General features: G+C 47.7%; 1 long non-coding RNA gene across 26 annotated transcripts; it reads right to left on the minus strand.

The window, feature by feature from the left end:
- Window positions 1-1,503: 1,503 nt before the first annotated feature.
- Window positions 1,504-24,866, minus strand: LOC310903765. 26 transcript variants are annotated; one of them, XR_014587786.1, is made up of 27 exons: window positions 23,437-23,555; window positions 22,593-22,683; window positions 22,362-22,503; window positions 21,974-22,085; window positions 21,624-21,768; window positions 21,416-21,517; window positions 20,809-20,861; window positions 19,771-19,896; window positions 10,656-10,796; window positions 10,133-10,188; window positions 9,912-9,970; window positions 9,731-9,790; window positions 7,904-9,631; window positions 7,709-7,763; window positions 7,255-7,355; window positions 5,906-6,016; window positions 5,735-5,787; window positions 5,605-5,652; window positions 5,454-5,500; window positions 5,227-5,363; window positions 4,082-5,093; window positions 3,945-3,998; window positions 3,750-3,870; window positions 2,542-2,645; window positions 2,361-2,413; window positions 1,876-2,108; window positions 1,504-1,699 (listed from the first exon to the last, which is right to left on the minus strand). It is a non-coding gene; the product is annotated as an uncharacterized lncRNA (long non-coding RNA). The 26 variants fall into 26 exon arrangements; XR_014587780.1 differs by lacking the exon at window positions 22,362-22,503 and having other exon boundaries at window positions 21,624-21,877; window positions 21,974-22,082; XR_014587781.1 differs by lacking the exon at window positions 22,362-22,503 and having other exon boundaries at window positions 21,624-21,898; window positions 21,974-22,082.
- Window positions 24,867-25,128: the final 262 nt, after the last annotated feature.

Genomic DNA, 25,128 nt, shown 5'->3' on the forward strand with positions numbered 1-25,128 from the left:
AAATGCTCCAGAAAAGCCCCAGACGCAGGCCCCAAGCACTACAGCTAGGCCCCAGAAGCTCAAGACACATCCCAAAGCCAAAATGCAAGCCCCAAACGCTACAGAAAAGCCCCCAAACACCAGACGCAGGCTGCAGAAGTCTACAAGCAGGCCCCAACCCACACCCAGACGCAGGCCCCAACCACACCCAGATGCAGACCCCAACTGTCCAAAAGCAGCTCCCAACCCCCCCCCCCATGAACTGGACCCCACCCCACCCAGATGCAGGCCCCAGGCCCCAGACCCCACGCCCCAGACTCAGGCCCCAAAGGTGTACAACCAGCTCCCAACTGCCCCCCTCAAAGGGAGGCTCCAAAGCCCACCAGAGGACCCTAGAGTGTACAAGCAGCTCCCAACCCCCCCGGCACAGGCCCCAACCCCCCCAGACACAGGCCCCAAAGGTGTACAAGCAACTCCCCACCCTCCCCAGAGGCACGCCCCAAAGGTGTACAAACAGCCCCAACCCCCCAAGACCCAGACCCCTACAGCGTAGAAGCAGCTCCCACCCCCCCCCAAGGCAGGCCCTAACAGTGTACAAGCAGCTCCCACCCCCCCCAGACGCAGGCCCCAAAGGTGTACAAGCAGCTCACAACCACCCCCCCAGAGGCAGGCCCCAACCCCCTCCAGATGCAAGCCCGAAAGGTGTACAACCAGCTCCAAACCCCTCCCCCCAGACACAGGCCCCAAGCCCCCCCAGACACAGGCCCCAAAGGTGTACAAGCAACTCCCCACCCTCCCTCCCCAGAGGCAGGCCCCAAAGGTGTACAACCAGCACCCGACCCCCCCCCCAGATGCAAGCCCCAAAGGTGCAGAAGCAGCTCCAAACCTCCCCCCCCCAACCCAGGCTTCCAGTGTACGAGCAGCTCCCACCCCCCCCCAACGCAGGCTCCTATACTGTACAACCAGCTCTGAACCCCCCCACTCCCCAGAGACACAGGCACCAAGCCCCCGCAGAGGAAGGCCCCAAGGGTGTGCAAGCAGCTCCCAACACCCAACCCCCAGAGGCAGGCCCCAAAGCCCCATAGAGGGAAGGCCCTAGCATGTACAAGCAGCTCCCAACCCCCTCCAGATGCAAGTCCCAAAGGTGGACAAGCAGCTCCCAAGCACCCCCTCCAGATGCAAGTCCCAAAGGTGGACAAGCAGCTCCCAAGCACCCCCGAGATGCAAGTCCCAAAGGTGGACAAGCAGCTCCCAAGCACCCCCGAAATGCAAGTCCCAAAGTTGGACAAGCAGCTCCCAAGCACCCCCGAGATGCAGATCCCTACATTGTACAAGCAGCTCCCAACACCTGCCCCCAAACGCAAGCCCATACTGTGTACAAGCAGCTCCCAACCCCCACAGATACAGATCCCTACATTGTAGGAGCAGCTTCCAACCCCCCCAGATGCAGGCCCTGACCCCACCCCCAGACACAGTACCCAAAGGTGTACAAGCAGCTCCACACCCCCCCCCAAGACACAGGCCACAAAAGCCTAAACATATGCCAAGAAAGTATTAATGCAGGTGCCAAATGCTACAGACAGGCCCAAAAGCACAGGCACAGGCCCCAGATGCTCGAGGCCGAGACGTAACTTGGCTTTCTGAATTACTGGAAAGTGGCTTTCATTCTCAGCGAGGTGTGTGCAGGCTAGACAGGATGGGGCTTCAGGCACCTCTTCACCTGTGGAAACACACTGCCATCAGGCACTGCCATGCCAGACAAGCTTTTTCTGTTAAAACACCCTTCTCAGATGCCCTGCAGCATTCAAGTGACCTGCTTTGCTTCGATTCTAAAGACTGATGTTACAGCCCACCTTGCCTGTGGCACCTGATGAACAGAAGACAAAGTAACCATACCGTTTGGAAACCGTCACTGCACGTGCCGCTCCTTGATGCTCTGTAACCTCTTCTCAAATCCTCAGCCACTTCTGTGTAGAGCCTGCCATGACACGTGCAAAGCAAGATGGATACCCTTCGCAGTCACCTTGCGCAACTTGGCCATTCTGCGCCAACCCCACTCACGACCAGCCTGCCCTTCTCGTGCTGCTCTTCCGAGTGCAGCTTGGCCCCTCTGAGTCTGTGCAAGGCACCTGCGAAAGAAAAAGAAAAGCATAGGCCACGGCAGCATCCAAAGCCGCAGCACAGCTAGGACAGGTACTCTCACCTGCTCCCTTACTCTGCCCCCTCACCTGCCCTCGAGACAGATGCTTCCATCTGCTCTCTTAAGCCAGCTACAACACCTCTGGAATATAAACAGGACTTTAACTGTATTTTGTGTAGTTAAGTAACTGCAGTGACAACCGCACCCCTAAAATAACTGCTAACGTCTGTTCATCGCTCACCTTGCCAAAAGCAGCTCTGGTCGTGACGTCCCAGGTTGTACACTGTGTTTCAGCTTTAACAAATGAAAACAGTCAGAAGATAATCATTCAGATGCCAGCATTAGCACCCATCCCTCAACAATACAAGGGACCCCATGGCTAATTTTATCATTTCAAAACAGCAGCCCCCTTGCCTCAGTACCTGGAAAGTAGATCAAGCCAGTCACTGGGTTGCCTACCGAGTCCTTCACAGTTCCAAAAGGAGCTCTTTCCTGTGACCAGTTCCTCCTAAGGTTTACACCTCTACTGGGGAGGGGAAAGAAATACAAATAAAAAAAATCAAAACCACACATGTGCAAGCTTTCAAGATTCAGTGACAGACCTCTCCTCTAGCACCACTCAAGCACTATGCAAACAGCTGCTCGCAAGCAGCTCAGGTCTCCCCCTCCACATTTGCCAAACACCACAGAGATGACTGTGCCAGCTGCCCTTCAGTACGTGCCCAGAGGCAGACCGGATGTATTTGCCAAAACAGTCCGGACAATGTATTAGTACACCGATGGACCGCCACGGTAGCTACCATCACTAACTGCCAGGCAGGACAGCTCCAGGCCAAACACGCACACACAGGCACGCTACAAACATTACGAACAAAACACAGAACACAATGCGCAAAAAAAAAAGAATGACTCCCAGAGGGAAGCCCTACAGCGACAGCAAGTCAGAACAGGTGCTCTGCAGCAGCAGACCCAAGGAGAGACTCAAATGTCACGACCTGCGACTGGAAGCAACTGCCAGAACTGGGATGATGGAGGCATAAAAAGCCTGCCTTTAAGACAAGAGACCAGAATGATGGGGAGTGTAAACCCCAGAAGAAATCTCTTAGGAAATGAATTCCCAAGCAAGTGCTCCTGATGCGACCCAGATGACTTTTGCAAGAGTGAGGATGGAAACAGACGCGATCAGAAACCGAATATGATGCACAAGACCTGAAACACATCTGCACTTTAAGCTGCAACTGCAAGACAAGAAGTGCTCGGATCAGACCCATGATGACGAAACAAACATTTAGGACCTTTGGCACGGCTACCAAGTTGCCTGTCTAGACAGTCCAGTGCAAAAAGCAAGGAGGATATCAAGACCCAAGGAGTGCATGACAGAACATACGCTGCAGAAGCAGCGCTACAAGACAGATGGGAACTGTCCTGCCTGGCACAGACACTCACGCTACAAAATACCCCCTACTCCTTCTATTAGCCTGGAAACCCAGCCTCAAGCAGCCTGAAGGTGACCCAGCCTGAACCACCCTCACAGTGGCACCAAGTATATTCAGCCAGCTGGCTCCATGCTGCTCTGGCTCCCAGCTCCCATCAGCCACACCACATATGCAAATACCAGGTGCCCCTCAACTTAGCTCTCAGATTGCTGGATGGTAAATTCCTTCCACCTCAAGAAATGCACAGGCACTGAGAGACATCTTAGTCCATTGCTGGGCTTATCATCGTCTGCAAAAACAGCGTACCGGCATTCACTAGCACACCGGCTATGATGCCCACCTCCTCCGCAATGCTGACTACCACTGAAGCAACATACGGTTGTGCTCACCTGTTCTTCTCTGAGTCCAAGCTCCAACAGTACCGCCAGTATCACCCACACCACCTGGGAAAACAAAGGGATAAAATGATCGTTGTGTTCTCAAGTAACCACCCACCACACTGCTCCTCTATCCCACCCAGCCTCACCTCAGACCCTCAGCGGATTCTGAGGAAGGCCTGCCACAGCACCTGCTAAAACAGAGGGGAAGCACTTCAAAGGCTTGCCTTAATGGGACCTTGCTTAGGAACACTGACTGGGCTGACGACCCTCTTGTTTTTCCTCAGCACTCCACGATGCGGGGATTCACCCTCTCCAAGGCTGCAGGAAGCACCCACAAACGAAAAAAAAGAAAAGGCAGATCCTCAGGCACCTCACAGGCACAGCCTACCTGCTGCAATACCTCTCTTTCACTAGCTCTTTTTCTTCAGCTGCTCACATGCTCCAACTCGGCTGGGCCGGCACCACGCGGCAGCGGGGCGGGCCGCAACAGGCCTGCGCCACGCAGGGAGCCACCTCCCCCACCCCCCAAACCAGAAACATTAGTCCAAAACCACAGAACCGGGACCCCAAACCACATGGAGCCAGGCTCCCAAACCGTACATGAACATGAACACACACAAGCCCAAGACCGAGGGCCATGATGGCTACCATCAAGAAATGTAGACAACGTCAAGCTCTTGAGAGAGATCAGCCTTTTGAAGTCCCAATGAAAGACAAGAAACACTTCATTACTAGTCCCATGCCAACAAGACAATACATTTAAGACCCATGATGTGGTGCTCAGCAAGCACAGCAGAAGCCAAGAACTATGGGAACAAGACCTGATAAATGTATACTATAGTACACAGAAACAAACATACACCATGGAACACATGCTAGAACTGCCCTGCCTGGCACACGCTAGGCTGCAAAGGATAAACCCACGGTCTCTTTACCCAGTTGTTACTGGATCCTGTTCCTCTGCTGCACTGATTTAAAAGCCGTCCCCACGCACATATCACACACACACACACACACACACACACCAAGGTACAACCCCACCCAAGACACAGACAGGGCATTTCAGGTCAAACTTAGCTTTCGGGACTGCTGGAAAGCAGGCTTTATCCTCAAGGCACGCGCAGGCTAGATGAGATGGGGCTCCAGGCACCTCTTCACCTGTGGAAACACACTGCCATCAGACACCGCCACGCCAGACAAACTTTCCCTGTTAAAACACCCTTCTCAGATGCCCTGCGGCATTCAAGTGACCTGCTTTGCTCCAATTCTAAAGACTGACGTTACAGCCCACCTTGCCTGTGGCACCTGATAAACAGAAGAGAAAGCAACCGCAGCGCTTGGAAACCATCCCTGAACATGCTGCTCCTTGTCACTCTCCGGCCTCATCTCAAGTCCTCAGCCACTTCTGCGGAGAGCCTGCCGTGGCACCTGCAAAGCAAGACGGAGACCTTTCATAGTCACCTCGCGCTACTGGGCCATTCCGCTCCAACCCAGCTCATAACCAACCCCCCTACTTACGCAGCTCTTCAGAATGCAGTTTGCTCCTTTGAGCCTGTGCGAGACACCTGTGAAAGAGGAAGAAAAGCATAGGCCAAGGCAGCATCCAAGGCCACAGCACAGCTAGGACAGTTACTCTCATCTACTGCCTTACCTCTACCCGCTTACCTACCCCGAGGCAGATGCTTCCATCTACCCTCCTAAGCCAGCTACAACACCTCTAAAACAGAAAAGAGGGGACACTTAGAGTGACAGTGAAAACCGGAAACCAACTTTACCTGCTACATCTGTTCATCGCTCACCTCGCCAGAGGCAGCTCTGGGTGCGACGTCCCAGGTTGTACGCTGTGTTTCAGCTTTAACAAATGAAAAGTCAGAAGATAATCATTCAGCTGCCAGCATTAGCACCCATCCCTCAACAACACAAGGGACCCCATTTCCAATGTTATCGTTTCAAAACAGCAGACAACTTGCCTCGGCACCTCAGAAGTAGACCAAGCCAGTCACCGAGCTGCCGAACGACAGCTTGACAGCTCCAGAAGGAGCTCTTTCCTGTGACCGGTTCCTCCTAAGGTTTATCTAGGACTGGAGAAAAAAAAAAACACTCCACATCTGCGAGCTTTCAGGATTCAGTGACAGACCTCTCCTCTAGCACCACTCAAGCACTATGCAAACAGCTGCTCGCAAGCAGCTCAGGTCTCCCCCTCCACATTTGCCAAACACCACAGAGATGACTCTGTGCCAGCTGCCCTTCAGTACGTGCCCAGAGGCAGACCGGATGTCTTTGCCAAAACAGTCTGGACAATGTATTAGTACACCGATGGACCGCCACGGTAGCTACCATCACTAACTGCCAGGCAGGACAGCTCCAGGCCAAACACGCACACACAGGCACGCTACAAACATTACGAACAAAACACAGAACACAAGGCGCAAAAAAAAAAGAATGACTCCCAGAGGGAAGCCCTACAGCGACAGCAAGTCGGAACAGGTGCTCTGCAGCAGCAGACCCAAGGAGAGACTCAAATGTCACGACCTGCGACTGGAAGCAACTGCCAGAACTGGGATGATGGAGGCATAAAAAGCCTGCCTTTAAGACAAGAGACCAGAATGATGGGGAGTGTAAACCCCAGAAGAAATCTCTTAGGAAATGAATTCCCAAGCAAGAGCTCCTGATGCGACCCAGATGACTTCTGCAAGAGTGAGGATGGAAACAGATGCCATCTGAAACCGAATATGATGCACAAGACCTGAAACAGATCTGCACTTTAAGCTGCGACTGCCAGTCAAGAAGTGCTCAGATCAGCCCTACGATGATGAAACAAGCATTTAGGACCTTTGCTGTGGCTATCAAGTTGCGCATCTAATCCGTCCAGTGGAAGAAGGCAATGAGGATATCAAGACCTGAGGAGCACGTAACTTATGATGATCACATCAAGAAACATTTGATACAAAAAAAATACATGCACAGAAGAAATGATCTCTTTAGGCTCCCACTGCAAGACAAGAAATGCTCAGCTTCTGATTGAGCATCAGCATTATTCCAGTGAGGTCAAGTGTTCAACACCCTCAGGACGGCTTCCCCAGGGGCTGCCAAGCACCAGGAGCAACAGCACAGCACAGACAACACAGAACACAGACACCAAGCTGGAACTGCCCTGCCTGGCACGTTCTCAAGCCGTACCTGACAGAATCCCACCCCCCCCACACACTCTGTCTGACCGTGAACAATCCTAAAAGGCCCCATCCACAGCAATGACTTAAAAGCACAGACCCTCGCCCTATGTGTGCATTCAAAACCCAAAAGCAAACATAGCACTTGCCCCACAACTTAGCTTGGGAATGATGGGAGGCAGGTTCCATCCTCATCAAGGAACACGAAGGCTAGCCAGGACATTGCTTCCGGCACGAGGCTCCTCTTCACCTGCAGAAATAAAGTGCCATCAGGCACTGGCACATCAGCCAAACTTCTTCCAGTGAAACACCCTCCTCAAAAACAAAACGGTAGTCCACTGACCTGCTCTGCTACTGAAGTCAGATTGACAAACTCGAGACAACTGCCCGCCTTCCCCTGCCAACCACCCCCAAACACACTGTTTATTTGCCCCTGGACTTAATTCTCAGTGGTCACAATCCATCCTCAAGGTGGACCACAGAGGCCAACTAGGATGTTCCCAGTATCTTCTTCATCCCCAGAAAAGAGGAGTCACCCAGAGGTGGGACCAATAGACTACCAAATCAAAAACAATGCCCTTTTTCCAACTTTTCTCCACTTACCTTCCCGATCCAGGCTTAGCGCTTCCATGTACTGTGCTGAGCCAAGGTCACACAGCTTAGACCAAGGAGAAAGAACAAACAAAAATGACAATCCACAAAAGAGTCTATACCCACTCCTCTTCTTTCCTCCCCTACCCCAACAGCCAAGAAGCCCCAGACCCACATTTCCCAACCCAGTACCAACGCTTCGCTCACCGAACATCCCAAGGAGATGCATCACGCTCCCAGCTCCTCTTGCGCTGCGAGCATCTCCAGCATTTCAGGAACTGGAACCGCTGACGCCTGACGCGCCTCAGGAATGTGGCAGAAGATGTACTCTGCTGTCGCAAGGTGCTTCCAAAGCCTGCCCAACAGGCAAAGCAGACTAACACAATCCACTGACCAACTCAGGGCCCACATTGCTGTCTACTCACCCTCATGCCTCATTCAAGTGTTCGTGCCCATGCCCTGGGCTACAAGAAACAAAAAGAGGAGGTCATATCCGTGATGGACACGCAAACAGTACAGCTCCTTGCAGACGACTCAAACACAGAGATGAGAGCCAGAAAAAAAAAAAAACACTCTCAGGTCCACAAATGCCAAAAGGCCATGAATGCACAGCAGCCCCAACAGGGGTAATCACAGACTTATCCTTTACAGATGAGAAAGGTGACCCTGCTCAGTCTCTCCGTAATACTGCACTTATGCGGTCAAGCCCCTTCTGATGCGTACTGAAGCTCCTTGTGAAGCCTCTGAAAAGTTATGCAAATGGATTAATATACCTAGAGATTAAAAGATAACTCCAAAAAAAGGAACCGTAACCCACCATTTCCCAAAAACAAGTCCCAAAAACAAGATAGCCAGCAACACCTCCTAAGCACACCTCTATTACGTGAATTCCAAGCACTTAAAATCTAGAAGGCTGCAAGGTCTAAAGACTCTACAGCCACCCAAACCGCAGGCAAAACCTCCGAAAATATAACAAACTGTCCCTAACCCTGAAAAAGACTACACCTTACACACCTACTGCTGCTCTTTTCAGATACATGCTTACACAGGGAGCTTCGATGCTACTTATCTCCTAAACCCTGCTCCATCAATTTGCCACTAAGGTTATAACTTTGATATTATTTGCCTTAATTCTGCAGAAATCATAAGGGACCCAGAACCACAAAGCAAACACAAAGTAACACTGCCATCCTATCCGTAAACACGCTATAACAATTACTCACCTGAAGAAGAGCTGCATGCAATACAGGCACCTATTACTAGATTGGTTTACTCTAACAGATCCTACTAGTTGTTACCTCACAAAGATGGGCATACCAGTCTCTACTTGGAAACGCATCAGTCCATAGACTCTTAACCACCTAAAGAAACCTGCAACTGACTGAAGGAAAAACAAAGCACTTACCCCAAAGTGCAGCCCAGGCAGAATGAACTCTCTAATGGGATGCCTGTGACTCAATTACCACTAGGCCCTGCCTGGAACCCAAAGCCAATCACCTGGGAAAGGGGAGGGGCAAAACACAAGAAAGTAGAAAGAGGAGAGGCAGCAGCTGTGGTTTATTTATTTATGTGGCTTAGCTCAACAGCATGCAGAGGGCAGACAAGAGAACTGGGGTGTTTCTAGAAGCAACAATCCCCATGCTTTTGCTTCAGCCTTGAACATTGAAAGCTTTGAATACTGAAAGTTTTTCTCCTCTACCAACACCTGTCTCAGGAACCAAACAGCATTCAAGTGACCTGCTTTGCTCCTATTCTAAAGACTATCACAGCCCACCTTGCCTGTGGCACCTGATAAACAGAAGAGAAAGCAACCACAGCAATAAAAGCCACAGCACCCTTAGGACAGTTACTCTCATCCCCTCCTTTACCTCAGCTGCTTACCTACCCCACATGGCAGATGCTTCCACCCGTTCTCTGAAGCCGCCTAGAGCACCTCTAAAAGAGAAACTGGAATTTTACTCTATTTGATGTAGTAGAGTAAATGCAGCGACAACCACACCCCAAAAATAACAGCTACCTCTGTTCATCACTCACCAGAGTCACTCCAGAGGTAGCTCGGGTCGTGACGTCCTGGACTGCACACTGCGTTTCAGCCTGAACAAACGAAAACACAGTCAGAAGATACACATTCAGCTGACAGCATTAGCACCCATCCCTCAACAACATAGGTGATCCCATATTTAATGTTTTCATTTCAAAACAGCAGTCCACTTGCCTCTGTAGCTGGAAGTTAGATCCAAGCTCGAAAGGAACGGCCACCATCACCCATGCCACCTGGGAACACAGAAGGACAAAATGACCACTGTGCTTGCAAGCAACCACCTGCCACACTGCTCCTCTATTCCAAACAGTCTCACTTCAGACCCTCAGAGGGAAACACCCAAATGTCTTCCCTTCGCTTCAGATAAGGGATGACCAGGCTGATAAAACTCTCACCTTCCCTCACTGCTCTGTGACACGGGGAGTTCCCTAACCAAGACTGCACGAAGCACCTGCAGAGACAAGAGAAAAGCACACCCTGAGGCACCTCACAGCCACAGCATACCTGCTGCAATACCTCTCTCTTCCCAGCTCCTTTACTTCAGCTGCTCACCAGCTCAAACTGAGATTCTTCGCTCACAGCACCGCAGCAAACTCTGCCCGGGCCACACAACACACACTGCACAAGCTACATTGTTTAAGACACACAAGCTGGAACGTTCCTGCCCAACAACCAGTGGCATCGCACAGGAAGGATGCCGCACGCTCCTAGAAACCAAACCTACCAGTCCTGAACAGCTCCCCTGCCAGACAACTCCCCATCTCCTCCTGCCAACCACGCTCAGCACATACACTATTTGGCCTTCAAAAAAAAAAAAAGTAAGAACATACACACACACAAAAAAAAAAAAATGAGCTCCACAAATGCCAAAAAGCCATGCACACACAGCAGCCCCGGCAGGGGTAATCACAGACTTACCCTTTACAGATGAAAAAGGTAACCCTGATACGACCCTGCTCAGTCTCTTGGTAATACTGCGCCTACGTGGTCAAGCCTCTTGAAGTCAGTACTCAAGCTCTTTTCAGTCCTCTGGAGAGTTACACAAGTGGTTTGATACATCTATAGATTAAAATACAACCCAAAACCAGAAGTGTACCTCACCAACCCAAAAACAAGTGAGCCAGCAACCTCTGCTAAATATCCCTCTAGTAAGTGATTTCCAAGCACTTAAAATCTAGAAATCCATTGACTCCAACCTGCCCAAAGAACCCTGCAACTGACTGAAGGAAAAACAAAGCACTTACCCTAAAGAGCAGCCCAGGCAGAATGAGCTCCCTAATGGCATACCTGGGGCTCATATACCATTTGGCCCCGCCAAGCACCCAAGCCCAATCACCTGGGAAAGGGGAGGGGCAAAGCACAAGAAAGTAGAAAGAGAGCAGGAGGAGCAGCAGCTATGTTTTTTTTTTGTTTGTTTGTTTTTTCTGGCCTAGCTCAACAGCATGCAGAGTGCAGACAAGAGAACTAGGGTGTTTCTAGAAGCAACAATCCCTGTGCTTTTGCCTCAGCTTTGAATATTGAAAGGACAATATGACCAAGCAAGTAACTGAACTTTTTTTCAACTGCAAGTAGCTCAAACCGTTGTTTTATACAGGAAGAAAAATCTAGGAGCATAACAGATTACACACCAGAAAAAAAGATCAATTCTATGTAATAACATCACTCGCAGCATAAATCACATACTTGAGTAGGCTATCTGAAAACCAGAAGGCAATGCTGATGGGTAAAAACACATGACAGGACACTGGATCCTGGCCCTCTGCTGCACCGACTTAAAACCCATCCCTACACTCACCACGGTGCAACCCCAACCCAAACACAGACACAGCATTTCAGGCTACACGGGATGGGGCTTCAGGCACCTCTTCACCTACCGAGGAAGACTGCCATCAGGAACTGCCACGCCAGACAACCTTTTTCCTCTACAACACCTTTCTCAGGAACCAAACAGCATTCAAGTTGTTAGCGTTCATGAAAACACATAATCCACAAAGTGATTATGGGAAGGTGCTTTATTAGGCACCGGAAGTTAGGGGCACGCCTGCCCAAATCTAACTTCGTCTGATTTGTTTTCTTAGTTCTCTTTTATCTCCTAAGATATTACATATGCATTAGGGTTCACAACTCATCTATGCATATTCATTTCCTAGCTCCGCCTAGCCTCGCTTCGTATGCTAATTATCTTATCAGTCCTTCTGCGCTTGCGTACTAATCTCTGGTGGTCGTCTGGGTGGTCGTCGGGATGAAGTAAGATGTCTTCATCAGAGTTGAACTTTTTAACCTTTCCTTCTCACGCATGCTCTCTGAGCCCTTGGTCTCAGTCCAAACTGCAAGGTTGGTTTGATCCAGTTCCCAGAGTCCAAGAAGCCCCAGTTATCTAGATGTCTGGCAAATTGAGCATTCTTTTAATCCTCCTTACTCCTCATCATGAATTGGTGCATTCTCATGTTACCCTTGCACATATATTTTGTATCTTCCAAGTACAGCCTCGGAACAGTACATCGCAAATGTAACATATTAAACAATATTGTATTATTTCTTCTTCTATTACTAACATTTCCCCCCTTTGAAAGCATTTCACTCCTTTCGAGGAGGGCAAATGCTTTCACTAACTAACTAAAATGTTTTACACTCAGTGCTCACCAATAATATAATCAAGGAAAATTACTTCATTAGGAATCAAGAAAATTGCAAAGATTAGGATTGTCACAACATTTCATAAGTCCACCACTTCTGCTTTATGTTATGTTCGCTCTTCTGGTTGGTTTCACTTGATCTGAAACCGATCTTGTCTATTCGGTTTTCATTGCATTTCGCCTCCTGGGTTCCTCAGATTCTTTCTCTGAAATCCAAAGTTGTTAGATGCCGGTGGAGGATATTGAGGATGTGGTTCCATTTGCCGAGCAATGGTTTGCATCGCTGTCCAGTTCCAGGTTGTCTTCCTTAGAACCAGACTTTTCAGCATTATAAATGTTAACTAAATTAGTATCCCTACAATCACCAATATAATTATTGTCTCCAGTAAGGACTTAACCCAATTACTAATATTCCATCAGCTAAAAATTTTATCCAACCAGCTTGTTGTCATATCTTTCTCTTCCTGTTCTGCTTCTTGTTCTACTCAAGCCAGTTGTTCTATGACTTGTTCTACATCAATAGTCACATTTGAAATGTGGATGCAGCAATGATCAATATGATCTTTTAGAAATCCGCATACTCCATGTTCCTTTAATAACAGTGTATCTAATGCCAATAGATTTTTGTAGCACCATTTTAGTTGTAGATTGTAGTTGGATATTAAGGTCTCTAAAGCCTTCTTTTGGGGCTCTCTTGCGCCTACTCACTTGTCTTGTAAGTTTATAAATCATTTCCCTATTTCCATAAGTAACTACCTTTGCAAATAGAGATTCTAATGCCCAATTGAATTTTACTCCATCCGAGGGTTCATGCCATATATCTTCATCTGCCCCTTCTTCTAAACTTCTTTTTGCTCTACTAATTTGTAGGGTTTCCAACTTTCCCTTAAAAGGAGACTTTTTCCATATTGGACGCAGTGGGGGGAGGGAGTCCTAGAGTTATTTCTTTTAGTTCCCCATCTATCGGCAGGTGTGTAGTCCAAGTTCCATTACTGGCTGCCCATACAAATTGTCCTGGACTTTGTATGGTACTATAGCTACAATCCACTGCGACTTGACTAGCCTGGCTATTTCTTTCCGAATTGTACTTAATTCCTCGGCAAACACATCCTGCCCTAAGAGCTATCAATACCGGAAGTAAGTGCTCGATATCTTCATTATTACTGTCGCAAGTATATTTCTTCTCACAAGTCCACCAAGCTACCTTTGTTGACTCTTGTCTACCACTACTATCAACCCAGCTTACTGTATAAAACTGATCAGTTCCATTCTGCTTTCCCTGCCATTTAATACACCATGATGTATTCCCTCCATACTGGAATTTCTGCAATAAACTTACTGTCCAAGAACTATCCCACCCTTTCATTCCTTTTGGCTCATTTTTCTCTTGACATTCCCAAACAATCTTTTCTCTAACTCCTTCTACTACACGTAGTTCGTCGTAATAACACTGTCCCACATTCTTAAATCTGCCTATCGTTATGAATTGGTAGTTCTTCTTCTTTTCACATTCAGACCTTGATGTTGGGGGGCTCAGTTTCCTATAGTATTGTGTAACATTTATCCTCTCTAAAACTTTCACTTCTTTACATTGAATTGTTTCATTTCCTTTTACTTGGGGCAGTGGGGAGGTTATTATACCCCACTCAAGCGGGTCCCCCGTTGCTTTTGGAATGGGCATACAAGCAGTAATTCTATCAGTTCCTTTAATTATGGCAACATCTTTAACCAATCCTACCAGTAAATTCTCTGATGGTTGCCTGTGTGGGATCTGTACCACTTGTGTCCATGGTACCTGGCCCTCTCTTTTTCTTCTAGATCCTTTTCGGTGGGCTACCAATATTCCTTTATCCAATTTTGGATATACCAATATTTCTCTTATCCCGTAATCTGTGCTATTTTCATGTGTTACCATGCACCGGTAGTTTCCTTTGTTGACTTTAGTAACACTAAACAGGGTTCAGGTGGTAGCTCCTCTCAGTTGTTGGCCCAATTCTATGGTTTTACTTACGTACGCCTTCCCCTTCCATCCAGCCTTCAATCCTGTATTGTCCCTGGTTGTGTCTACGTATATTTCCTGGCTCTGACCGGAGTCACTTATTTTTTCCCAGACCACCTTTAGAGAGCTAATTGTTATTGGTTTATCGTTATGCATTCCACATTCCAAAGTAACATTTTCTCCTCTGAATATTTCCTCTTTCTTATATTTTTCTGGTATTTCTAGGAACTCAATTACAAGGTATTTACACAAAACAATTACTGTTATCGTTACTGTTGTTAAGAACCCCAACATTGTATGGTTATACGCGCCTCATCTGTAGTTTTGTATCTCCGATTGCTCGCACTGACCAAAATTCGGGAACCTTTTTCACCCGAGTATAATGAATCCAAGCATCCACCCCTTCTACCTTTACAGCTGTAAAAGTAGTCAATAATACTTGATAAGGTCCGGCCCACCATTCTCTCAGGGGTTCTTCATTCCAGTTTTTAATGTACACTCAGTCACCTGGCTGAATATCGTGGACAGGATTTTCCAGTGACAACGGTCGGTTCCACACCAGAACACTTTGAAGTTGAGCTAAAGTTTTACCAAGAGACAATATATAATTATAAACGTCCTGGCTCCCTGTTATATGCATATTAGGATTTGGTTCTGGGGATTCATAAGGCTTTCCATACATTATCTCGTATGGGCTTACTGACATTCCACTCCTTGCCTTTATCCTTATTCTCAGTAAAGCTATAGGCAAAGCTTGTGGCCATTGTATTTTGGCTTCCTGGCAGATTTTACTGATCTGTCCCTTTAGAGTTTGGTTCATCCTTTCTACCTGTCCACTAGATTGGAGTCTCCATGCAGTATGTAAATTCCAAGAAATTCCTAATAGCCGGCTTACGTCTTTAACCACAGATGCAACAAAGCGGGGTCCCCTATCCGAGGATATTCCTAACGGAAACCCCAAACCTCGGAATGGTTTTCCATTATATAACCATTTTACTGTCTCTGTAGCTTGATTGGTGCGACAGGGAAGGGTTTCTGGCCATCCGGAAAAGGTGTCAACCCCTACTAACAAATACCTATATCTCCCAGTCCTAGGTAACTCTACAAAATCAACTTGCCAGTAATCTCCTGGTTCTATTCCTACTCTAACTCTTCCCACCTCAGCATGTTTTCTTGCTACTGGATTATTTTTCAGACAAATCTCACACTGACATTACTGATTTTGCCATTGTTAACATATGTGTAGAGACAATGCTACGTTTAAAAATGTTACCATTGCCTCTGCACCCCAGTGACACTCATTATGTCTTGTCTGAAGTATTTCTCGCATCACCAAGGGAGGTATTACTACCTGGCCCATAGCGGTTACATACCGTCCATCAGAGTTCTTTCGGGCCTTTAGGAGATTTGCTAATTTCTCATCCTCTGGCGAATATCTTGGTTCCTCGGGAAGATTAAAACAAGTGGTGCCTACCTTGAGTACTACCAAAGCCATTACATTCCACACCTCCCGAGCAATTTGTCGAGCTGCTCGATCTGCCAGCCGATTCCCTTCTGATATTTTCAAGGTTCCTCCTTGATGAGCTTTACAGTGCATAATAGCCACTTGTTTTGGATTTTGTACCGCATTTATCAAATTTAACACCTCCTCTTGATAGCTTATATTGGCTCCTTGCGAGGACAACAGCCCTCTTTCTTTCCATAATGCTCCATGAACATGGACTACTCCAAAAGCATACTTTGAATCTGTCCAAATATTTACCATCTTTCCTTTACTCAGTTCCAGTGCTCGAGGTAGGGCTATCAGTTCCACTCGCTGTGCTGATGTTTCAGGTGGTAAAGGTTTTGCTTCGATTACTGTCTTCAGGGTTGTTACTACATACCCTGCATATCACGTTCCATTCTCCACAAAACTACTACCATCAGTAAAAAGTTCCCAGTCATACCTTTCAAAGGGTACATCCTTCAAATCCTCGCGGCTGGCATGGGTATGTTCACTTATTTCCACACAATTGTGTTCCAACAGTCCTTCTTCTGGAACAGTTCCTAGAAATACTGCTGAATTTAACAGGTTAGTTGTTTTCAAGGTTACGTCATCTTGTTCAGTTAGTATTGCCTGATATTTCATCATTCGTCTGGGTGATAACCAGTGGCCCTCCCTTTTGTTCTAAAACAGTTGTTACCATATGTGGTACAAAAACTTCAATATGTTTTCCCATTCGAAGACAAATAATTTTCTACTATCTTTATCAAGAGGTATGCAAGAGAAGGCATCCTTTAAATCTATCACAGTAAACCATTTATATATCTCTCTCACAGATGTTAATAATGTGTAAGGATTAGCCACTACTGGGTGAATGTCCTTTGTTATTTCATTTATTGCTCTAAGATCTTGTACCAATCTATATTCGCCATTCCGCTTCTTTACTGGAAAAATTGGAGTATTGTATTCCCATTTACATTCTTCCAAAATCTGATATTTGAGAAATTTGTCAATAATTTTCACTGTCCCCTGCCTAGCTTCTATCTTAAGTGGATACTGTTTGATTCAAACAGGTTTGGCTCTTTCCTTTAATTCCACCTTTACCAGTTGTGCCAGTTTCGACTTCCCTGGTACATCTGTTTCCCATACTGTTGGTATAACTGCATTTTCTACTTCTCTTGGAATATTAACAAAGGGTTTATCTTTGATCATTAGGATTTGTCCTACTTTGGACTCAGGTACCTTCATTATTAATTCTCCATCCTCAGAGGTTATTGTTGCATCTAATTTAGCTAATAGATCTCGTCCCAAGAGTGGAATCGGGCATTCTGGTACATACAAAAAATCATGGTTTAGTTCCTTACCCCCAAAACACAAATCAAGGGGTTGTAAGAATGGCCGTTCCTCCTCCTTCCCTGTGGCTCCAATTATTGTAGTTGTCTTAGTTCCTAATCGTCCTTTTAAACTATTTAACACTGAATATGTTGCTCCTATTACGTTTACAGACGAATTAACACAGAGAAAGAAGCTCCTGTAACCAACAACAACAAAAAAATTCAAGCCTCTCGCTTCGTTTCCTAGCTTTATTTCAACTAGTGGACCTGCTAGGGTAGATGCCCCAGGTCCCCGTCATTTCTGACTGTTGTAAGTTTATCCTGCAGCCTAAGACAAATTCTTTCTGATATCAGGGGCCGATTGCCCTAGAAAGAGGCTAGCCAATTGCCTCTGTTTGTTTTCTGAAGCCAGGTCCAAATTTTCTGTCCTTTTTTTTTTTTCATTGCATTTCAAAGTTGGTCCAAAAATTCAAAAATTCCATAGGGTTTTCTTTTGGACCTTGTTGGAACAGATTCTCAATTCCCAATTTAACCAGATTTTGGTATTTACATAATTTCCGGGGTGGTAAGGGTCTCAGTGTGGGGGGGGTCGGTCAGGGGAATGCAATGGTTGAAAGTTCCCTGAGCGGTCCCATTGGCAATCTGAGCTCACATATGAACTCAGGTTGTTTTAAGAGTTAGCTGCTTTTCTGTTTCCATGACAACTCTCTCGGACCCATCATGGTCCCTCCGCCCCAGAGGGCTCACACCGTGATTTTGAGATCTCAGCCTCGGGTTGAGGCGGAACTATTAACATTCCTACATCCTCTTCCCCTGCTCGTTCAACTTCAAAAAGCTCTGTTAAATACTACATGCCACAAAACCTTTAACAACTTCAACAACCCTTTTAACACTTCCTTTATCTTCCTCCAGCCTGTACTTTTCTAATGCCAACACCAAAGGCTCAGTCAGGGGCCAGCTTAATTCCATACATTTCCCTCCAAGATGCTGAAACAAAGTATCAGTATACAACATTTCATCCTATTTTCCTTCTCTCCTCAAAAACAACATTAATTGCAAGACACTGTTATAGTCGATTGATCCATAAAGTGGCCATTTAGTTTATATAGTGGCCACAATTGATTGCAATACTTAGCGGAAATCCTCTTGCTTTCCGCGCCCCCCCCACTCCCCGTTCTGACAATATCCTTGCAATGTGCCAACCCAGGGAGGCTTTCTTTAAAACGTCTTTGTTTTGGATATTACCCATTTCCTTGATTTCCCATTCCCTTTTATTTATTTATATTAATTACTGTCCCTTGTTTCAATTTCCACGCAAACCTTTTTTTGGAAGGTTTTTACTATGTTTTCCTAATCTTCTCAAATGTCCCAATTCTCTGGGATTAGACTCCACATACAAACTTCACTATTTCAGATTATTAATGAGCCCCGTTCCATATCATAAATCTGGATCATAAATCCACAGGACTTTGGAAAAACACCTGAAGCACTCAGCCTTCCGTCTTCTAGACAAACAATACCACCTTTTCCACAAAATTTACATTTCAACAAGGCCGAATTTCAAGCCAAATGCTAATTTTTCTCACGCACTTTGTTAGTAAGCCTACACAAAACAAGGAATCACTCCTGTGTATCCATCAAGATGGGGGGTTTAAAAGGTATTGAGGCCTAAATAAATTCGCTCTCCCCCTTCTTACCAAATTCCCAGGGCTCAAGCCCGAACCACCAAAGAAGTGACTCTACATTCTACCGCTTTGATAATCAGTCAGCCCCCCTCCCCCGATACTTGGGAAACTGACCAAACACCACCGCAAATATACCGAAACTTTTAACCTGTTACTTAGATAATGCTCCCACCTTCCTCCTTGTCACACTCAAAACATTTAAGAACGAAATAGGATTACAAGATGCACCGCCGGGCCCATATATTGGGCACCACCAATCAACATTTGGATAAAACAGCACTTCTTTTCGGTCTGTCATGCGCTTTGTTCGTCTCCGGCCGCTCCCCTCGCAGAGAATACGGAACCGCGGATCGGAACTCCGCACTCGCTTCGCAGCGATGCTGCGTCTCACTCACAACACAATCACGCAATCACACAGAGAGGCCCCTTGCACTTCTCGCTCACAAAATAACATTAATTGTAAGATAGTATTGTACTGTAAGGTTCCGTTTTCTGGACAACTTTCTTGATCTTCTAGTTCATACTGTGGCCACCAAACATTACAGTAATCAACCAGTTTACCCTTTCGTAACTCCTGCCCAAAACACCCCTCCTTCCAGTGTGCTAGTAAACAGCCCAAAGGGGAGGATCGCGGTACCGAAGCATTACCGCACAGAGTACTTTTAAGTTTTTCCATTATCAGCTATAGCTTTTACCGAACCGAACCAGATGCTGAGCCTGCAGCAAAACCAGACCACTGATGCCAAACCTGCAGCGCTTTCGCGACCGTCTGACGGACGGCACCTAGGCTTACCACGGGAATTCCCTAGCCCAACCGTGCGTGGCTTTCGCTGCGTCTAACCGGCAAGCTCCCAGACCAGATCGGTACCGATTACCAGAAAGCACCTTTTTCTTACCCTTTCAGAGGTACGTTGTGAGCAGCGGGGGTCGGTCGCGGCCGATGGCTCCCCGAGAAACTCCTCGGTGCCGGCTGGAGCGTGATCAGTTCGCGAGCCGCCTCAGCAGTGCCCACGAGGCCCCACCTGGGTCGCCAAAATGTTAGCGTTCATGAAAACACATAATCCGCAAAGTGATTATATAAAGGTGCTTTATTAGGCGCCGGAAGTTAGGGGCACGCCTGCCCAAATCTAACTTCATCTGATTTGTTCTCTTAGTTCTCTTTTATCTCCTAAGATATTACATATGCATTAGGTTTCACAACTCATCTATGCATATTCATTTCCTAGCTCCGCCTAGCCTCGCTTCGTATGCTAATTATCTTATCAGTCCTTCTGCGCTTGCATACTAATCTCTGGTGGTCGTCTGGGGGGTCGTCGGGATGAAGTAAGATGTCTTCATCAGAGTTGAACTTTTTAACCTTTCCTTCTCACACATGCTCTCTAAGCCCTTGGTCTCAGTCCAAACTGCAAGGTTGGTTTGATCCAGTTCCCAGAGTCCAAGAAGCCCCAGTTATCTAGATGTCTGGCAAATTGAGCATTCTTTTAATCCTCCTTACTCCTCATCATGAATTGGTGCATTCTCATGTTACCCTTGCACATATATTTTGTATCTTCCAAGTACAGCCTCGGAACAGTACATCGCAAATGTAACATATTAAACAATATTGTATTATTTCTTCTTCTGTTACTAAGAAAGTGACCTGCTTTGCTCCTATTCTAAAGACTATCACAGCCCACCTTGCCTGTGGCACCTGATAAGCAGAAGAGAAAGCAACCACAGCAGCAAAAGCCACAGCACCCCTAGGACAGTTACTCTCAACCGCTCTTTTACTTCACCCACTCACCTAACCCCCGAGGCAGATGTTTCCATCTGCTCTCAAGCCACCTAAAGCACCTCTAAAAGGCAAAATGGATTTTTATTCTACTTTTTGTAATAACTTAACTGCGGTGACAACCACACCCCAAAAATAACTGCTACCTCTGTTCATTGCTCACCTTGCCTTAGGTAGCTCGGGTCGCAATGTCCTGTATTGCGCACTGCATTTCAGCTTGAACAAAGGAAAACACGGTCAAAAGATAAACATTCAGCTGCCAGCATTACCACCCACCCTTCAACACCACAAGTGACCCTATATTTAATTTTATCATTTCAAAAGAGCAGTCCACTTGCCTCTGTACCTGGAAAGTAGATCCAAGCTCAAACGCGGCCACCTGCAAGGCCGGGGGGGGGGGGGGGGGGGGAGGGGGAGGCATTTGGCAGCCACCTGCAAGGTGGGGGGGGCACCTGGCAGTTTTGCTCTAACAGACCCTACTAGTTACCTCAAAAAGATGGGCTTACCGGTCTCGATTTGAAACGCATCAGTCCATAGGCTCTGACCCACCTAAAGAACCCTGCAACTGACTGAAGGAAAAACAAAGCCCCCACCCCAAAGAGCAGCCCAGGCAGAATGCCTGCCCTAATCATGTGGAAAATGGGAGGGGCCGTGCATGAGAAGAGATAAAGAGAGCAGGAGGAACAGCAGCCCTGTTTTTGGTCTGGCTTAGGTCAACAGCGTGCAGAGTGCAGCACAGGCAATCAGCCTGTTTCTCCTGAAAGACTTACCTTAGCTTTGGTGAAGGAAACTGACCGGGCTGACAACCCTCTCACCTTTTTGCACCACTCCACAACATGGGGAATTCACCTCTCCAAGGCTGCACGAGGGAACTGCAGAACCAAGACAAAGCACACCCTGAGGCACCTCATAACCACAGCCTACCTACCTACTGCAATACCTCTGCAATACTTATACCTCTCTTCCCAGCTGTTTTACCTCTGCTGCTCTCCATCTCCAAATCACATTCTTTTAACTGTCACGCAGAGCGGTGGTCCTCCAGGTGCCATAGAGCAGCGCCATTATTTTTTTTCTTTTTTAATTTCAAAACAGCTTCCCTTCGAAGCTTCCCTTCCGCTTCCCTCTGGAAATGGACAGTAGGTCAAGCCAGTCAACGAGTTGCCAACGCAGAGCTTCACAGTTCCAGAAGGTGCTCTTTCATTCGACTGATTCCTCATAAGTGTTACCTACCACTAGCAAAAGCAATAAACAGACTGCAAACAGGCACCGCCACATTTGACAAACTTCATGTTTTTAATTTTATCATTTCAAAACAGCAGTCCGCTTGCCTTTACATCTGAAAAGGCAGATCAAACCAGTCACCAAGTTGCCGAACAAGAACTTGACAGTTCCAGGAAGTGCTGTTTCCTTTGACCGGTTCCTCCTAAGGTTTACCTACTGCTGGAAAAAAAGAAAAAAAGACTCTGTGCCAGCTGCCCTTAAGTACTCACCCAGAGCTTGAGTATTCGCCCAGAGACAGACCAGATGTCTTTCCCAAAAGAGTCAGGACAATGTGTTATTGCACTGTTGGACCACCATGTTAGCTACCATTACTAATTGCCAGGCAGGACAGCTCCAGGCCAAACACACACATAAAAAGGCACACTACAAACATCATGAACAAAACATGGGAAAAGAATTACTTACACTATAAGAATTACTATAACAATTACTCACCTGAAGAAGAGCTGCATGCAATAAAGGCACCTACTACTATATAGATTAATCTACTTTAGATGATCCTACTAGATGGTACCTTAAATAGACATACTTATCTCTTTCAACTTGGAAACACACCAGCCCATAGACTCTGACCCACCTAAAAAAAAGAAAAACAAAACAAAACAAAACAAAACAAAAAAAACCACAAAAAACTGCAACTGACTGAAGGAAAAACAAAGCACTTACCCCCAAAGAGCAGCTCAGGCAGAATGAGCTCTCTAATAGGACACCTGCGGCTCACAGCATTAGGCCCCACCCGGCACCCTGCCCCAATCACCTGGGAAAGAGGAGGGGCAAAGCACAGGAAGGGATAAAGAGTGCAGGAGGAGCAGCAGCTGCATTTTTTTTATTTGGCTTAGCTCAATGGTGTGTGGAGTGTTACTAGAAGCAACAATTTCTGTGCTTTTGCTTCAATTCTGATTATTGAGACAACAATATGACCAAGTAGGTAACTAAAACTTTTTTTTGACTGTAATTAGTTGAAACCTTTCTTTACATAGGTAGAAATAATCTAGGAGTGTAACAGATTACAAACCACCAAAAAAGCAATTCAATGTAGTAAAATAACTCACAGGAGAAGTAACATACCTTAGTAGACTATCTAAAAAACAAAAGGCTATGCAGATAGGTCCGAAAAAGTCAACCCAATCAAGATCTGAAAAGGGTACAGACATTCTCAAAAGGAGAAAGGAAAAAATAGTGGCACAGTACAAGCTGGAAAGGATGCTGCGCAGATTTAAAAGATCTGTAAGACCTCAGGAGGGACCTGAGCAGAGCACCTAGGTCCTTGGAAAGTGTGTGTGTGGGGGGGGGGGTAGGCAGGGACTAGGAATACTAAGTTGAGGAGAAAATGAGCGTTGTGAGCCTGAAGTGTGTACAAGCATCATAAAGAGGGCTCCTGAGAGGACGGGGAAACAAAGGGAAAGCTGCTTACTTCTGAGCAGTAGTCCTTGATCTTCATGCCACAGACATTTGTCTCACATGCTCAGCACATGAGTTTAGGGGCCCCCGTACATTGAAGGCTTCTTACCTCTAAGTCCTACATGGCTCTGCCTGCGTTACTGAATTTTTTCGCCAGCAGGTGGGGGCAGAGGATGCTACCACCCTCATCGTCAGAACAGCTGACACAGCTTCCCAAACTGTTTTCTCAATAATGGAAGCAGTGCAAACCACGTGGAAAACCACACGTGAAAACAGCAGAAACATGTGCCCCATGTCGTCTCAGGGAGGAAGTAACTGCCCTGAGCAACGTGCCCTTACCCACTACGAAGCTGAGCGGCAATGTGAAAAACTACATTTCCCGGCATGCCACGGAAACCAACATGGCCGACAGGAAGCTCGAAACCCAAAGACCACGACTCCCAGCATGCTGTGGGGCAAGATCCTCAGGTCACCTGACTCTGTGGATGCCCTGGAGCCAGCCCCTGGCTTCCTCACCTGCAGCCCGACCCCCACCCCCCACCCGAGGCTTTCCCTGCCCCAGCCGCTCCGCCAGCAGTATCACGTTTCCAGCAGCAGGTGGCAGCATAGGGCGAAGCACAACTACTGCGCATGCACGCCGGCCCCCCGCTGGAGGTACTGCTTTTTCACCAGCCGACTCCGTGCATGCGTGGAACCAGGCACGGCTTCTCATAATGTTTTCTTGTTAACAGAAGCAGTGGGATCCACGCAGAAAACCACACGGAAACAGCAAAAAGAGGTACCCCGGTCCACTGGTGGGGAGGAAACAACTGCTTTTCCTACCTGGCTCCGTGTTGCTCCCGGCTTGGAAGCCGAGTGGCAACGTGGAACTATATTTCCCAGCATACCGCAGAAGCCAAAGTGGCCGACAGGAAGCTCGGAGCCCAAAGACCTCAACTCCCGGCATGCTGCGGGGCACGAGGCCTGGCAGTTGCTACAGCGCATGCGTATCTCCTCCGTCTGCAGTACCTCCCTTTCGCCAGCAGGTGGGAGCAGAGAGCGACGCGTCACCGCAGCGCCTCTTCGCCTACAGCACCGCTCGCTGTTCGGCCACCAGGTGACACCAGGCGCCGCCGCGCCACCCTGCTCCATGCATGGGCGGAAACAGAACGGCAGGCACGGCTTCCCAGGCCGTCTGCTCGTTAAGGGAAGCGGCGGGAGCCGCGTGGAACACCACACAAGAACGGCAAGAAAAAGCACCCCGCTCCACGGGCACGGAGGAAGTAACTGCCCATCCTAAATGGCCCCGTGCTGAGCAGCAACGTGAAACTACAGTTCGCAGCATGCTCTGGAAACCAATGTGGCCAATCAAAAGCCCGGAGCTCGAAGACCACAACTCCCGGCATGCTGTGGGGCAAGACGCTCCCAGCCACCTGACCCAGCTGACGCCCCGCCCCAGAGTCAAATCCGTGCTTTCTGATCCACTGCCTACTACCCCAGCCACGGATCCCGCAGGACCCAGCCGCCCCAACACCCTTCCCTCCCCTCTGCCACGGACGCCCAGGCCCTCCCTCACCTGCTCCTCCGCAGCAGCCACAGCCCAGGTCACCCTCGCCAATCACTCCGTCCACGCAGACCAGCCCCAGCACACCTGGCCCAGGGAGCAAAGACAGCACAGGCCTACCCCCACCATTGCTGCCCTTGCCCCCCCCCGCAGGGTGGCCCCCACACCCAGATCACTTGTCTGTGTCCATTGGCTCCCCCATGGACAATAAACACAGGGCCAACACCCCAGCCCCCGCCCCCTCCACACCCAGGAACC

The sequence above is a fragment of the Anser anser genome, assembly GCF_964211835.1.
Source record: "Anser anser genome assembly, chromosome: 1".
Lineage (NCBI taxonomy): Eukaryota > Metazoa > Chordata > Aves > Anseriformes > Anatidae > Anser > Anser anser.